This window comes from Callorhinus ursinus, unplaced genomic scaffold (genome assembly GCF_003265705.2).
Source record: "Callorhinus ursinus isolate GAN/ISIS: 27379988/994484 unplaced genomic scaffold, GSC_fseal_2.0 scaffold9, whole genome shotgun sequence".
NCBI lineage: Eukaryota > Metazoa > Chordata > Mammalia > Carnivora > Otariidae > Callorhinus > Callorhinus ursinus.
This window is the reverse complement of record NW_027397071.1, coordinates 28,045,303-28,062,250: the sequence shown is the minus strand read 5'-3', so window position 1 is coordinate 28,062,250 and position 16,948 is coordinate 28,045,303. Positions and strand designations below refer to the sequence as shown.

The 16,948-nt window shown below is 37.7% G+C and overlaps 1 long non-coding RNA gene across 6 annotated transcripts in view; it reads right to left on the bottom strand.

The window, feature by feature from the left end:
* LOC141373358 (uncharacterized) overlaps positions 1–16,948 on the bottom strand; it is a 205,126-nt gene that overhangs the window by 75,529 nt on the left and 112,649 nt on the right. For all 6 annotated transcript variants that reach the window (XR_012379260.1, XR_012379258.1, XR_012379257.1 and 3 more), the window contains one exon: positions 13,623–13,760. This is a non-coding gene — a long non-coding RNA (uncharacterized lncRNA). The remainder of the gene's footprint in view (positions 1–13,622; positions 13,761–16,948) is intronic.

Here is a 16,948-nt window from a genome sequence, read left to right as displayed (position 1 = left end):
GAGGAACATAGAAAATAGCTCACGGTAGCATTACAGAGGATAGACCAGAATTATCTATATATCAGCCCTGTTTCCCACTGACCAGGAGATGCCCTTGGGGGCATTAACTCCTTGACATCTCTCAGTTTCACAGGCTGGTTGCTCCTACGAGCTTCTGTAAAATTAGAGAAGCCCAGGCAGAAAGTGAAAGACATGGAAATGCCAGGTCGTCATTTGAGCAAGTCACTGTCAGCATGAGGTGGGTGGAAGGCTCAAGGAACTGTCTGTCACAACTATGGCTGCGATCAGAGGTAAGACCAAGGGGATGTTACTCAGGCCACCGAGGAACCTGCTATTCCTTTGATAGATCTTCTAAGATCTACCAGCTTTGCCACCCATGATTAACTCCCTTCCATCCTCTTACCTAGCCCCAGTGACTAGGACCTCCTATGGAAATACTGATTTATGTTTCTGCTTATATGGAAGGACAGTTTAGACAAAGCAAAGCAATTATTGATGAGGGCAATAAGGGTATTAAGGATAAAATTTGTGTGTGTGTGTGTGTGTGTGTGTAATTTGCATCCTTTGTACACCATAGGCAAAATTCTTTAAAAGATATCTGCTCTTTTTTTTTTAAATATATAGAAATTCGTATGCTAAAGCTCAAAACAATCCCATTATTTAAAAAAAAAAGAAATTATAGGAAGAAACTTTCTAATACAACAAAAGTAGAAATTTTCATGTAGTTTAAGGTTTCACTTCCGCCTTACACTTTAACTTCCATATTCTTGCGTTCATTATTGACTCAATGTGTGCTGGCATACTACTATGCCAATCATTTGCCTATTTGCCCACAGCCCCCTCCCCACCCTTCTGTGTTTCTCTGTGTATTAAAGAAGGCTAGAAGTCCTCAAGCTACATTTCTCAGTCTAAAGCCAGATGTCTTCCGGATGAGTTCTACTAATAGAAGATACTAGTAGGAGATAAGACAGCAGGAAAGGCAAGCTTCTTCCTCTGGCTCCAACACTGGCCGCCATTGGCAACTGCCCTCAGTAGCTACAGTAACAGCAGGAATGGGTTCATTCTAGACTCAAGCAGGCTGGGCACAGGTAACCTCTTTTTCTTGGTTTCAGCCTTGGTCCAGGTAGCCCTCCTTTGGCAGCCCTCCTTCAGCCAAGTGCAACAGCATCTCCAACAGGCAGCAGGAGGGACAGGCTGTTGACTCCGGCTTCCAATCTCTCAGTCTCACCCTTTTGGTATCTTTGCTCCTCTAACCCTCTCTCCTTCTCCTGTTTGCTATTCCAGCCTTTCCAATACTCATCAACAGTTCTTTATACAAAATTCTCTCTGTTGGATGTATCTACAGTGAACTTTTGTTTTCCTAAGTGGATCCTGAATAATACATATGTCTTTGGCTAATTCTTAGTTCAAATAGGTTGTTGGGGGTTTTTTGCCCTAGAACACTGTAGATATTATTCCAGAATATTTTGTCATTTTGTTTTATGAAAGCAGAAACCTGAGATTAGCATGACTTTTACTACACTGCAGGTATTCTGCTTGTTTTGTCTCCTTTTTACAGCAGGCAGCCTAAGACTTCTCCTAGTCACTCCCCTTGTGTTCCCCCTCTCCTTTCACTGATGTCAGGCCTTCCTCTCAGTTTGAAGGCTCTCACCACCTTCTCCAGCGCCCTCCACTTCAGCTTTACAGACACACAGGAAACAGCCCTAATAATTCTCTTGCACTTGTAATTCTATTTGCCGTTGCTTATCTAAGGACCTTAACCCACGCAGTAGGAAATGCGATTTAGTCAATCCTGTGGCTGATTGGAAACTGAATTAAACAGAAACACACTAGAGCCAGGGAGATCAACAAGAAGGCTTTTCTTAAAAATGTGTTCTAAATAGTCATTTATCAAATTTAGAAATTGTTAGGCTTTTATTTTCAGAATTCCAAAAGTAAATTTCTTTAAAAAAAATAGGGAACATGGACAAAACGAGTGCATGTTCAGAATAGAGCAATCAGGATAATGAAGAGATGAAAGCACATTATGAGCAAGTGAATGGAATGAAGAAAATACTGAGATGGGCCTGAGCAGTTAAAGAACTGGTATACAAAATGGGGACTTGGCTTCATTGCATTAGGATCAATCAATATTAAGCTACAAGGAGACAAATTTCAACTTGCTAAAAGACAAGCTTTTACAATATATTTACAGAGCAAATAGCCCTTTTGTAGGATATTCAAACAAGGACTTGACCACCTGGTAAGGATGTGGTAGAAGCACTTGGTGGATGGCTGGAGTCTAACACTTTTGAGATTGCTCTAATGCTGAATTAGTTGAATCCATACCAACTTCAGTAAAACGGAATAATGCACTCTTAAACACCTGACTTTTTAATTTTCTTTTCCTAAGATCATTCTAACATGCATGGTGCTGTCAATAGGATGTGCCTGCAAGAAAGCACACTCTATGAATATGCCTGTTTACTGTGTCTCTGTGAGGGTATAAATCCACACCTCAGTGGAGAAGAACATATGGAGCCCAAAGAAAGGAAGAAAATATATTGGTTTAAAAACAACTAATTAAAACTGGTGACTAGACCAGAAATATCTTCCACCTTTACACTAAAACATTTCAAATTAGTTTCTAATTGATATAAAGTAGAAAACTTGAAAATAGTCTTATTTCTCTAGTAGATGCTTTGGGTGTTGTTGCCATGAAAATGATGGGCTAGATGAAAGTGGCACAGAACAGACTGGCATAAGTTTTATTAACACACCTTTAAATTTCAGTGCACATGTCCTGTGCCTGATTTATAGGTCTCCTCTTAACATTTCTCAAAACTACTTGAAGCTAAAAGTAAATACCTATTAATCCATACTCAGGTTCCTTTAAAGAAGACATAAGTGTAGCCTAATTAGTCAATGAGTTGATATTTATTAAAAGCCCAGTGTGTGGTGACGTTGTGGATAAGCATTTGATTGCTTATCTCTGGCTATGGCATCACCTTCTTAGTTACCTAACCTAGAAAAACTCAGTTACATTTAACTCTTTTCTCTCCTTTTCAACATAATTAATCTGACTCTAACACGTTAATTCTACTTCCTAAATAGATTCCCAAACTCATCTGGCTCTCCAGCCCCACATCTACTTTCCCGATTCAGGGTTTATTACTTCCTCAGTGCATTATTACAGTGGCCTTCTATCTGGATATCCTGTCCCTCAACGATTACCTTGCCAGTCAACTGTCCACATTATTACCCAAATTATCTAATTATCCCACTATTACATTTGAAAGCCTTCAATGGCTTCCCAGTGTCTCACAATGAAAGTAAATTTTCACAAAGCCCGCTTGCAAAATGAGGGTTTAGACTATATTATTTCTCAGTCCCTTCCATCTCTGATATGCTACGAATTTATGCTGTTCAGTAAATGCTGACTAAATGATGAGCAATTCCCAGACAACACTGTACTTAAATAAACATGTCTATAGCCATGTGGTAATTTTCCTAAATTACTGAACAGCTTTTGATATCTGTGCCTGTTATCTATTTATGTATATACTACTAATACAAAGAAAAAATAGCAGGTGAATTTAAAAGAATGTTCAACATCATTGAAATTATATTAGAAATAGATTGTTTTTAATAATTGCCTCTGACTTTAAAATCCTCATGCTTAATTTTAGAAACTTAAAAAGGAAGAAGAGTGATACTAAAAATTACCAATAATACCACCATTAGGAGATGATCAATGCTGATATTTCAGATTATTTTTTCCATCTCCCTTTTTTAATGCATAAATGAATTCTTTAAAAATAAAAATTCTATGGCATATACAGTTTGTTACTTATGTAGTATGAGTATTATCCTATGTCATTAAACATTTTTTTGGAAAATGTGCTTTTAGGAGATACACAATTTATTTAGCTATTATCTTGCTGTTGTTCATTTTAAACATTAATTAATTAATCTTTAACTATATCCCTAATTCTCTCATGTAGTGATGAATTCTTCCAGATAGTGTACTAACCATGTAAGGTAATGTTTATCTCACCAACATCTTGCAACCACTGTGCATTATCTTTTTAAGAGATGTTTTAGGAGATTATTTTTGCCATTTTGAAGCTAGGTTTAATTTTCATTGCTTGGGTAATTGGACATTTTTTCTTATGGATACTTGTCATTTGTTTTGCTTCTATTATAAGTTGTCTATTCATTTACTTGGTCCATTTTTCCATAGGCGTATGAAATATTTGCCAGCAGGTTTCAACACACATGGGGAAAAAGATATATTCATGGAATGTGCCTTTGAACCTGCATTCAAAAGAACTCAGACAGAGGTTAGTGGTGAATAAAGCAATTGCTTTTGCTTAATGACACAGGTGGGGAAAGAGTTTGTGGAACATGTTTTTCTTGAAAATAAGATATCTGTGGCTCACAATATACGTGTACATACAAATCAGCTTCAAAAGTGCTTTCATAGAGGAGCTGCTGGAAACATAGTATAAATATCTGCCTTTTGTATCACAACATTTCTTTGGAAGGGCATATATAATAGTTCTTTCAGACCTAAATTTAGGAGCTGGTAAGTAAAATATCAGAGAAGCTAGAAACTTCAGAGTCATCCTTGACATGTCCCCTATCTAATTACTAACCAATTCCTGTTCATTTTTCCTGAGTGTCAATCCAATAGTCTGCTGAATCCATCCCCTTCCACTGTCTTACTTAACTCAAGCCTTGTCATGTCTCACCAGGACTGTTGCAGCACCTTCTAAGTGTCTAAAGTCTGTCTAAATTTGCTTTCAATTAGTATTTAGTCTTAGAGTTCTATCAAAGTTAAATCAATAGTTAAGCACCATTTTTCCCTCTTAAAGTAGTAAAAGCACATCAGAAAAAAAAAAGTATATGATTAAAAAAGCAAAAAGGAAATAATATTATCTCTTGTCCTATCTAACTGTCTGAGATAAAAAATAAAATTTCTGACTTCCAGGGGAGATGGCAGAGTAAGAAGATCCTAAGCTCACCTTCTCCCACAGACACAACTAGATAATACCTACGCCAGTGTAAATAACCCAGATAAGGACTGAAGACTGGCAGAACAGATTCTTCACAGCTAAATGTAGAGAAGTGGTCACATTGAAGAGGGTAGGAAGGGCAGAGACACAGTCAGGAACTAAATGGACCCTTGTGACTCACCATGGGAGCGAGGGATGTTGTAGGCCTGAAGAGATGAAAAAACAGACCCTCACATCAAGCACCCCAGGGACAGAGTAATGGAAAGCAATCAAGCTGAACACCAGAAAAATAATAATAATAAAAAATGAAAATAAGGAACTCAATGACACATCAAGCATAATAACATTTGCATTATACAGATTCCAAAAGGAGAAGAGACAGAAAAGTGGGCAGAAAAACTTATTTGAAGAAATAACAGCTGAAAACTTCATGAATCTGGGGGAGGAAACAGATATCCAGATCTAGGAGGTATAGAGATCCCCCAACAAAATCAACCCAAGGAGGTTAATACCAAGACATACAGTAATTAAAATGGCAAAAGATAGTGATAAAGAGAGAATTTTTAAAACATCAAGAGAAAACAGTTACATACAAAAGACCCCATAAGGCTATCAGCTGATTTTTTTAGCAGAAAATTTACAGGCCAGAGGGAGTGTGGCATGATATAGCCAAAGTGCTGAAAGAAAAGACTTGCAACAAAGAATACTCTATCTGGCAAGGCTATCATTCAGAATAGAAAGAGAGATAAAGAGTTTCTCAGACAAACAAAAGTTAAAGGAATTCATCACCATTAAACCAGCCCTATAAGAAATGTTAAAGGGGACTCCTTGAGTGGAAAAGGAAGACCATAAGCAAGAGTAAGAAAGTAGGAAACACAAAAGCAGTAAAAATTAGTGTATCTATAAAAATCAGTCAAGGGACTCCCAAAAGAAAAGGATGGAAAGTATGACACCATATTCCTAAAATGGGGGGGGGGGACACACAAGGAATGGGTTCAAACTTAAGTAACCATCAACTTAATATAGACTGCTATATGCATAAGACATTATATATAAACCTAATGTTAACCACAAATCAAAACCAGTAATAGATATGCAAAAAAATAAAAAGAAAGGGATCCAAGTATATCACTAACAAAAGCTAGCAAACTAGGAGAGAAGAAAGCAAAAGAAGAAAGGAACCAAGAAGAACTACAAAAACCACCATAAAACAAGTAACAAAATGACCATAAATACATACCCTATCAATAAATACTTTAAATGTAAATGGACTAAATGCTCCAATCAAAAGACACAGGGTTACAGAATGGATAAAAATGCAAGACCCATGTCTATATGGTGCTTAGAAGAGATTTATTTCAGATCTAAAGACACATACAGATTGAAAGTGAAGGCAGTATCATGCAAATGGAAGTGAAGGGAAAGCCAAGGTAAAAATACTTAGATCAGACAAAATAGACTTTAAAGCACAGGCTGTAATAAGAGACAAAGAAGGATGTTATATAATCCTGCTATACAATTCAAGAAGATATGTTTGTAAATATTCATGCACCCAACATAGGAGAACCCAAATACATAAAGCAGCTAATAATAAACACAAAGGAAATAATCAATAGTAATACAATAATAGTAGGGGACTTTAAAACCCCACTTACATCCAAACAGAAAACCAACAAGGAAACAGTGGCTTTGAATGACACATTGGACCAGCTGAATCTAACAGACATATTCAGAACATTCCATCCTAAAACAGCAGAATACACATTCTTTTCAAGTGCACATGGAACATTCTCCAGAAAAGAGATCACATGTTAGGCCACAAAACAAGTCTCAACAAATTCAAAAACTGAAGTCATACCATGCACCTTTATTGACCACAATGTTCTGAAACAAGAAATCAACCACAAGAAAAAATCTGGAAAGAACACAAATACACAGAAGTTAAATAACATGCTACTAAACAATGAATGGGTCAACCAGGAAATCAAAGAGGAAATAAAAAAATACATGGGGACAAATGAAAATGAAAATGCAATGGTCCAAAACCTTTGGGATGCAGCAAAAGCTGTCCTACAGGGAAGTTTATAGTAATACAGGCCTCCCTCAAGAAGCAAGAAAAATCTCTAATAAACAACCTAGCCCCACAACTAAAGGAGTTAGAAAAAGAAGAAGAAAAAACCCCAAAACCAGTAGAAGGAACTAATAAATATTACAACAGAAATAAATAAAATAGAAACTAAGAAAACAAAAGAAGAGGTCAATGAAACCAGGAGGTGGTTCTTTGAAAAGATCAACAAAATTGATAAACCCTTAGCCAGACTCTGGCTAAAGAGAGAGAGAGAGAGAGGACTCAAACAAACAAAAAGAGAAAGGAAAAATAACAACTAACAACATAGAAATTCAAAGGATTATAAGAGATTATGAAAAATTACATGCCAACAAATTGAATGACCTAGAAGAAATGGATAAATTCCTAGAAACATAACCTACCAAAACTGAAACAGAAAGAAATAGAAAATTTGAACAGACTGATTACTAGCAATGAAATTGAAAGAGTAATCAAAAAACTCCCAAGAAATAAAAGTACAGGACCAGATGGCTTCACAGGTAAATTCTACCAAATATTTAAAGAAGAATTAATACCTATTCTTCTCAAATCACTCCAAAAAATAAAAGAGGAAAGAAAGCTTCCAAATTCATTTCTGAGGCCAGCATTATCCTAACAACAGTTAAAGACACTACCAAAAAAGAAAACTACAGGCCAATATCTCTGATGAACATAGATGCAAAAATCTTCGACAAAATATTGGCAAACCACATACAACACATTAAAAAAATCATTCACTACAATCAAGTGGGATTTATTCCTGGGATGCAGTGGTGGTTCGATATTCACAAATCAATCATCATGATACATCACATCAACAAGAGAAAGGATAAAAACCATATGATCATTTCAGTAGATGAAGAAAAAACATTTGACAAAGTACAATATACATTCATAATAAAAACCCTCAACAAAGTAAGTTTAGAGGGAACATACCTCAACATAATAAAGGCCATATATGAAAAACCCATAGCTAATATCATACTCAATGAGGAAAAAACCCGAGAGCTTTCCCCCTAAGGTCAGGAACAACACAAGGAGGTCCACTCTCACCATTTTTATTCAATATAGCACTGGATGTCCTAGCCACAACAATCAGACAAGAAAAAGAAATAAAAGGCATCCAAACTGGTGAGGAAGAAGCAAAACTCTATTTGCAGATGACATGACATTAAATATAGAAAACCCTAACAACTCCACCAAAAGACTACTAGAATTGATAAATGAATTAAGTAAGGTTGCATGATACAAAATCAATATCCAGAAATCCATTGCATTTCTAGACACTAAAAATAAAATAACAGGAACACCTGGGTGGCTCAGTCAGTTGGGCATCTGCCCTCAGCTCAGGTTACGATCCCAGGGAACATGGGAAAAAAAGACAAACCCCAAAAACCCAGACTCTTAACTACAGAGAACAAACTGACGGTTACCGGAGGAGAGCGAGGTGGGGAAATGCATTTGTCATTAAGGAGTGCATTTGTCATGATGAGCACCAAGTGATGTATGGAATTGTTGAATCATTGTAATATACACCTGAAACTAATATAACACTGTATGTTAACTATGCCGGAATTAAAAACAAACCAAAACAAAACTAAAATTTCTGCATACATTCTTTCAGTCTTTCAACTTAAACAAAAATGGAATCACTGTATACGTGTGTATGATCTATTTTATTCACGGAGCCATTTTTTAATTGCAAATACCTTTTTATGTTCTTAAACATTTTTCTGCAACATAATTTTTAAGTGGCTGCGTGGTGTGCCATTGTATGGACATTCAGGTCACTTCTAATATTTTAATACTTCATTATTACAAGCAATGCCACAGTAAACATCACTGTAATTAAATCTTTTCTTTTAATACTTTAAAACATCACTTTAGTGTTTTCTTCCATGCAATGTTGCTGTGGAGAAAGCTGATATTGATTTCATTCTTCTTTCCTTTTAGGTGAACTGCTGTTCCTATCTGGAAGGTAGCAGAATTTCCTTTTTGTTTTTGATATTCCCTGTATGGGGTTCTCCTTACTCCTCTTGGTTGTTTCTCTATAAGCCCTTCCCATTCTAAGGTCTTTCATTTTTTTCAAAAATCCTGACACGTTTTTCCCCATTATTTCTTTAAATATTTCATCCTAGTTTTCTTTTTCTCTTCTAAGATTTCTTGTACCCAGACAATGGGACTTCTATTTCTACACTGTATAACTTTTAGCTTTTCTATGTGCTACCTCTTCATTCTTTTCTGTGGCCTTCCAGAAGAGTTTCTCAATCTGGTCTTTTAACTCATTCCTGGTTCTACTTCTAAATTACATAAGCATTTTTAATCACACTTATTTCAAATTAGTCAACCATATATTCTAAAAATTTACTTTCAGAAGATATATGTTGTCCAGTTTGGTCTGCGTCCTGCTAAGAAGTTGGACAATACAGTAGCCTGTTTCTTGGTCATTTATATGATTTAATCTTTGTAATTAAATCTTTCCTTTTAATACTTCAAAACATTACTGTTTTCTTCCATGCAATGTTGCTGTGGAGAAATCTGAGCAAGACAGTGGGAGAAAAGATTAAGAACAAAAATTAAACCTTCTGTTTGTGCATATATCTGTTTACTGCCACACTCAGTTATATGCTGTGTCTCCAGTTAGAGTCACTCACCCTTCACTGTGTCCAGCCAGTACCACTCACCCTTCACTGTGTCCAGCCAGTACCACTCACCCTTCACTGTGTCCAGCCAGTACCACTCACCCTTCACTGTGTCCAGCCAGTACCACACACTGAAAAACCCTTCACTGTGTCCAGCCACTACCACACACAACCACTACCACACACACAACTGTCTACCGTGGTTTCATTGATTTCCTCACAGTTTTGTGGCATTGTGTATTCCTAAAGTCTGTTTCACATTTATTGATAATGTCTCTAGGATTGAGTTGAGGCAGGGAGATCTAAAGACCTTCTGGTTTGCCATTTGGGTACGAACCAAAGGCTCATATCAAAATATTTATTCATATTCATACCAATTCCCTTCAGATAAATCCCTAGAAATAGGGACAAACGCTGTGGTATAGCATACTTAAAAATTGAAGGCTTTGATATGTTTCCCAAACTGCCCAGAGTTATAAATAGAAAAACATACAGTTTTGGTAATTCACATCCAATCTTATTGAACAACCTTTTTTTCCCTCACAAACAGGCTGTTATGAACCTGTGTATATCCTATCCAACCACATGAGATAGCTTGTCACATGAGGAACCCACCTCTTCCCTATATCTGCCTCTGTTTCTCTCTTCTTTGCTGGGCTCCAACTCAAATATCACCTCTTCTGTTGACCCCTCCCCCAAGTCCCCAGGGTCAGTCCCTCGTTGAGTATTTTGTTCATACCTCTATTACAGCACAGTATATTTTAATTATTTATTTTTGTGCCTGTATGTACCTCTAAACTGTAAAGTTCTTTTGGATAGACATTCTACTTTAATTATCTTTTTATTGCCAGAGGCTTGTGACTGGCACCATGTTAGGTAATCAGTCAATATTTGCAGGACCAATGAACGAGTCTTCAAATGACCAGCAGGACCTGAACGAGTTGTGCAAAACACTTTAAGCACATTCTTTCAGTCTTCAAAGCTATTTGTATTACCATCTCCACTTCATAGATGAGAAAACTGCAGCTCAGGGAGGGTAAGTAGCCAGTCCAATGGGGAGCTGGGATTTGAATCCCTACCTAATTCCAGAGTCGAGGAACAAGGTACCATAGCATAAGGGTAAACAGGTTCCTACCCATCAGGTTAGGTTGAGACTTAATCACTAGGATCTCATGGTTCCTGCTGATTCTGTTTTGGTGCATGGAGAAAAATCAGGAAGATTATTCAATAAAGAGGCTCATTTTTTTCTTTCCGAAGTCATTATTTCTAACCTAATGTAATCCAGTATTTGAGAGGCATCACCTTCACCATTCAGTTATTTCAAAACAAACCTGAAACTAGAAAGATTAAATTATGTCAACCGTGAGAAATAACCCAAATAGCTAAAAGAACAGCCAAGTAGTTATAAGAACAGCCACAGGGGTATCTGGATGGCTCAGTCAGTTAAGCTCTGACTTCAGCTGGGGTCATGACCTCAGGGTCCTGGGATTGAGCCCAGCTTTGGGCTCCAAACTCAGTGGGGAGTCTGCTTGAGATTCTCTCTCTCCCTCTGCCTCCGCTCATGTTCTCTTTCTTTCCCTCTCAAAATAAATAAAATCTTTAAAAGAAATAAAAAATCAAAGAACAGCCATGAAAACATTCATCGGCCTTCAACATGGCACAACCCATACCTTTGTAAAGCAGTTCCATCTCAGGAGCTCCTAAGCTTGCATAGGCTTTTACTAGTACTTCCTGATAATGGAATGGTGTAGGGAGAGAGCAGGAGGGCAGTACCGAAAGAGGCAAGCAAACGCACAAACATGACTTGAGGTACTAGGCTGAGGTATGAATACGTGATGTTTAATTTCTAGACTTAAGAAATTTCAAGCATATAATTAATGACATATATGATGAAAAGCGTACTGATTCTTCCATCTTTATGAAAAACTCGACAGGAGCAGCCTGGGAACCCATGTTGAATTATATGATTTTATGCCTCTGGTAGATACACATGGTTGAAGAATGACTATATGATGCCAAGTAGCCCTGAGAGGTCAAGTTTTCAACTGTCTTCATCATCTACTACCTGGCAGTCAACCAGGTTTATGAAGTGGAATGGATCACCCATGCCCCAGTCTGCTCTGACATGCTCTGGTTATTTGGGCACAGAGACATAGTCCAAGGTAAATGTCACTGATATGTATTCCCCTAAAGCAGAATAAAAACAAAGGCAGAGCTTATTGATTTTTAAAAATTAATTTCTTTCTGCCAGACTTCATTTAGGCCCATTGCCTATTTTCTTTGAGAACACCTGGGCAAGCAGAAATTTCCATTGCTGATTTAGAACATGGGAAAACTAAACTATAAAGAGCCAATTTTTTCTTGTCATTCAATACAGGGGGGGAAAGGATCTTTAAGAGGGGCAAAGTAAGAACACAAATTGCTAAGAGGAGTAAGGAACATATCCAGGAAAATACCCCAGAGGTATAAGAACTTTGATCACATTCTGATGTTATCCCTTCTGAAATTAGAGATTCTTAAGTTGGAAGATGATTTGTTTTGTTAGTAAATTTCCATATCCACTGCTACACCATAATTGGCCATTTTATTAAATTTTTATAATTTTATTAAATTAAACTTTGGCAAAGTACATGTCAGTATTCCTAAATATGAGAGGTGAGAATCCCATGTCAAAATGGGATGGGTAGAAATTCCTTTCCAAAAATAAATTTAAGATGAAGCCCTGAAGGAATCTGCCCCAACATACTCTCTTACCATCAAAAGACTTCCGGAAGAATAAAATACTTAGGATTTTATGAAAATATTTAGTCAGGCTGAGAAACAAAATGTTTGACAGATCTTGTATGATCTAGATACCAAGGGTGTCTCAACATGAAAGGCACATGCGAAGCATCACTTAAGAAAGTAGTTGCAATTGAGGAAATACTGTCACGTTTCTTTCTTCAGTAAGCATTGTAAAATTAACCTTCTGAGCCCTCTCTCCTCCTGATACTGAAAGGAGCATCTCCTTATTAGAAGCAATGAAAATGAAATGTAACAGGTGCATATCATGTCACTTTCAAATATGGGAAGATGTGATTTAGGTTTGCCATGAACAAATGACCCTGGAGATACTACAATTCTTCTAACTCCTGGGTCATGACCCTGAGAGTGGAAAATAAACTGAATTATATGCAACTGGACAGACGAAGCCTGATGACTTATGCCATGCATATTATAAGACTGAGCATGTAACTTTATTTAAGTCAGAGCATTTTATTTTACTTAAGTGTTGGACTCCTCCCTCTCTCTCTCACATTCACACACACATGCACTATGTGCACACACACACAAACACACCCTGTTTTAAACAACTGACAGACAAATTCAAAATTCAAGCCTATTTCACAATCCCCTAAAAATGACCCAGGTCTGGTTGCTATGCAGACATCCCTATTACCATACAAACGTATGGTAGACGGGTATTGTTTTGTGCTGGGGAACAGATAAATGACACGGACTGAAATTATGGTAAATTTAAATTGATGGCCTAATTAGTATTATCTCTTTTTGTATTCATTGTAAGAAAAATTATCCAGGAGGAACTCATTTTGCATTAATGTTGATATAAAGTGTAATTCTCCAGGATTTTCATTGTAATTTGGCATTAATTAATGCATCATTATTTTAAAGTGTTAATTAAATTGTTACAGAAAGGGACATCTGCAGTGGCACAGAAAGGAAATCACATGAACAATTAGTTTTGTATAGGTCTGTGGTACAGAATCCGAGATCATATGCATGGCAGCAGCAAGAAGGCCAACGTAGAGATGGCAGGCAGGATTCCTCTCTGGCCTGCTCGCTGCATTGTTGACAGTACATGACCACTTCTCTTACCTTTTCCATTGTGCTCGGGTGAAGAATGAGCAGTCTCTGGAACACTGGGTATTCGTTCTATGCCTAGGACAGAAGGCACATCAGCAGGACCATGGCCCTTCCTTTTTCTGGGAGCTTGGCAGATGTCACTGACCATTCCTATGTTAGTAAAAAAAAAAAAAAAACACATAAACTCTTTTTGGGTAATACTGTCTAAAGATCTCAGAAACAGGCTGCTGTAGAAGGCGAGGTTAATATTTCTACTGGTAATAAACTCCATACAAAACTGTGACAAATCAAAGGGGAGATAATCTGTGGTAATTCCTTACGCAGTGGACCATCATTGTTAACGCATCTGGAAGTCATTGAATGCTATCATGGCTTAAGATATATAATTCCAAGGAAATTCCACCATGATTTCATATATCAGGGAATCATAGCAATCAGATAGCAATGTGGGTTGGCAAGTCAAAGGAGTTCGGGATTTGGAGGGAATATATAAAGTAGGCTTTAAACACTCTGTCATCATGGTCTCACAAGACACAGAAATTTGGGGAATCTTGTTCTGTCAGCAACATTATCTTATATTTAGCCCTGAGGGGCTCTACTGAATGAGCATTCTTTGTCAAGAGTTGTAAACCAAGATCCCCTAAGAAGAGTATAAAAGGATACTATAACATTATAACATGTAAAACTGTGAAGTCTTTAAATTGGTTATATGTATATATTTTTTTCTGGATACAGCTTAATATTAAGGTTACAACCTTTCCTTTAGCAGCCACAGTGAGAGTCCTAATTTCCTAAGTTCTGTGAACTTTTCCTTACAGGTAATCCTGTCTTATGGACATAGAAGGCAAAGCCCAAATTCCTCTAATCAAATTGAAGTCAAATCTTCCCTCTTTGCATCAAATGATACGTTGGACAGAAAAGACCAGAATCACTCCATACTGTTTTGACAGGTCTCCTTAGATAAATAGTCATTCACTTGCACCTCCTCATGAAGATGCAAACGCCCTACTGATGGAGGTCTCTGTCTGGCCACTTGTCCAGCTTGTAGCCTGGTGCCAGGATTGCTCAGTCAATAGTTAAGTAATTGATTGATTCATGTAGCTCATGGATAATTGCTTTCCTAAAAAGAGGTGACCACAAAGCTCCTATAAGTTCAATAGGTTCTATCTGAGGGCAACTGGTTTTACAAAAGACCAGTATTCTCAAACAAATGGTCCCAAACATTTTCATTGCCTATAGTGCTCATCACTAGAAAAGGCTATGAGATGAAGCAGACTGAAAATCAAATTCCAATGACAACTAAAGAGGAAGGTTCAGTCACTGGAAAAAAAAAAAAAAATCTCTCCTGGAAGAGAAATAAATGTTTTTCAGAAAAAAAAAAAAGTAATAATAATAGCAGGTCGAGGGTCGGGGGAGTAAAACCAGACTACCATTGAAGTACTAGAAGAACTTACTCATTCCCCGGGAAAGTGCTACATGACCTTTAGGCTGGGGTTCCCCCTGTCCCAGGGATAAAATTATCCCAGGATGACCCCTCATCTCTCAGTGAGGATTCCTCCCAGTCTCCCCAGAGATTCCTGAAGTTCAGGTGAGTGCCGGTAAAACACTTTTAGTTCCCTCTGGCTCTGCATTCCTGCTTTGACCAAATTATTTCAGTTTACTATCACTATGAGCTTTTATGAAACAGCTTACTACAGTTTGGACTCCCCGCTTCTCCAAACAGACTTGGGGACAGGCAATAGGCTTACATTACAACACAGCAACATTTTCTAACCTGAATATGACACATGCCTGCACTCAAAGATCATTTCCCAGCCTCACCAGCACACAGAATTTCTCCAATTGTTGTTCACCTCCCTTTCTCTTCCTGCACCCCAAACTTTCCCCCTCTCCCTTCAACAGTGAGCTGCAGCCTGAAATTACTGCTCAGTTCTTTTGCAGAACAGTTTAGCTACCTCTTTGTTTTACTGTCGACTTTCATACCATGCCCCGAGACCCTACTCTCTGAACCAAAGTGGGTCTGTCATTTTGCCAAACAAAGGAAACAGAAGTTGTGTTCAGTTGTGGTTTGAAACAACTTTGGTTTTGCTTTGGTTTGTTTTGTTGAGTTTGTCATCTTATAGTTTCAATAGTTACCTTGGGCTCTTTAGAAAATTCTGTTTTTTTTTTTTTTTTTTTTTTGTTAACACTGCCTCAGCCCCTCACATCAGACGCCAATTCCTTCCAGGCAAGTAACATGTGTCTAGTTTCCTTTGTAGGTGTTTACAAATGCCAAGTAGACTCTTCTGCCCACTTTGGGCACTAATTTCTGCTGCTGACAGAAATTCAAAATGATGAGAAGGAAAGTGTCTCTAGGCCCAATGTCTGGATGCGGGAAAGGAAATGTGCAAGGGAGCTTTGCTACCTTTCGAGTAATAAGGAAACTTCAGAAAGGACACAAAACTAGCTTTAATTTTTAAGCATAAGATGCTCCACATTTCTTACTCTAAATTTAGTGCTGTGGCATTCAGTTAAAAACCACCTTGTGTCCAATAATATACTTCCTGGTCTGCCCTGAGGTCTTCAGGAAGTATTTTATCTTTCATATAATTGCCAGGGTGAATCCCTAGTTATAACATACTCTACAGCACATAAAATAATTGTTGCAACTGAACCCATCACATAAATATTAGTGATTGAAGAGACTGGTTGGGATAAATCAATGTGGGTGACATATTTAATAAACTTTGTATAAACATTGTTTGCAACAGCTATAAATAAGATTGTCTTTAGGAATTTTACATATTGCACATCCCTCTATTCATGGAGAGGCACAGGCAATGATTTCTAACTGCACTCAAGGACAAACACTGCCTTTCCAAACCTGCCCAGATCAGAGCAGGCCAGCAGAGTGGGGGAGCGTGCCCACACCAGGCCTGGCCTGTGCCACAGCTTGCTCCGCGGTGCGGGCTTGCCACGCCTCCAGCCACGAGGTACAGTTGGAGGAGAACGTCAAGCCAACGTGCTTCTTCTTTCCTTTTAATTTTTTCTCCAAAGAAAAAGCCACACCATAAATAAAGCATGATCGAGATGGCATTTTACATTCACACAGATTTTGGCATAAATAAATAAAAGGGATTTTGTTCAAATTCTGTCATCCTTACATGCCATTTTCAAATTCTCTTTCCCTCCCAGTTCAGCATATTCCACTAAACGGTGAGAGTCATACTGGCTCCCTCCAGTGGCTGACTTGGCTCCGACAAAACCACAGGGGTATATCTCAAGGCCCTACAGCCCTGTGGTTCAATGTGGAATCACTTCCTTCTGACAAAATGAGCTCAAATCCCTTTGGGAATTCT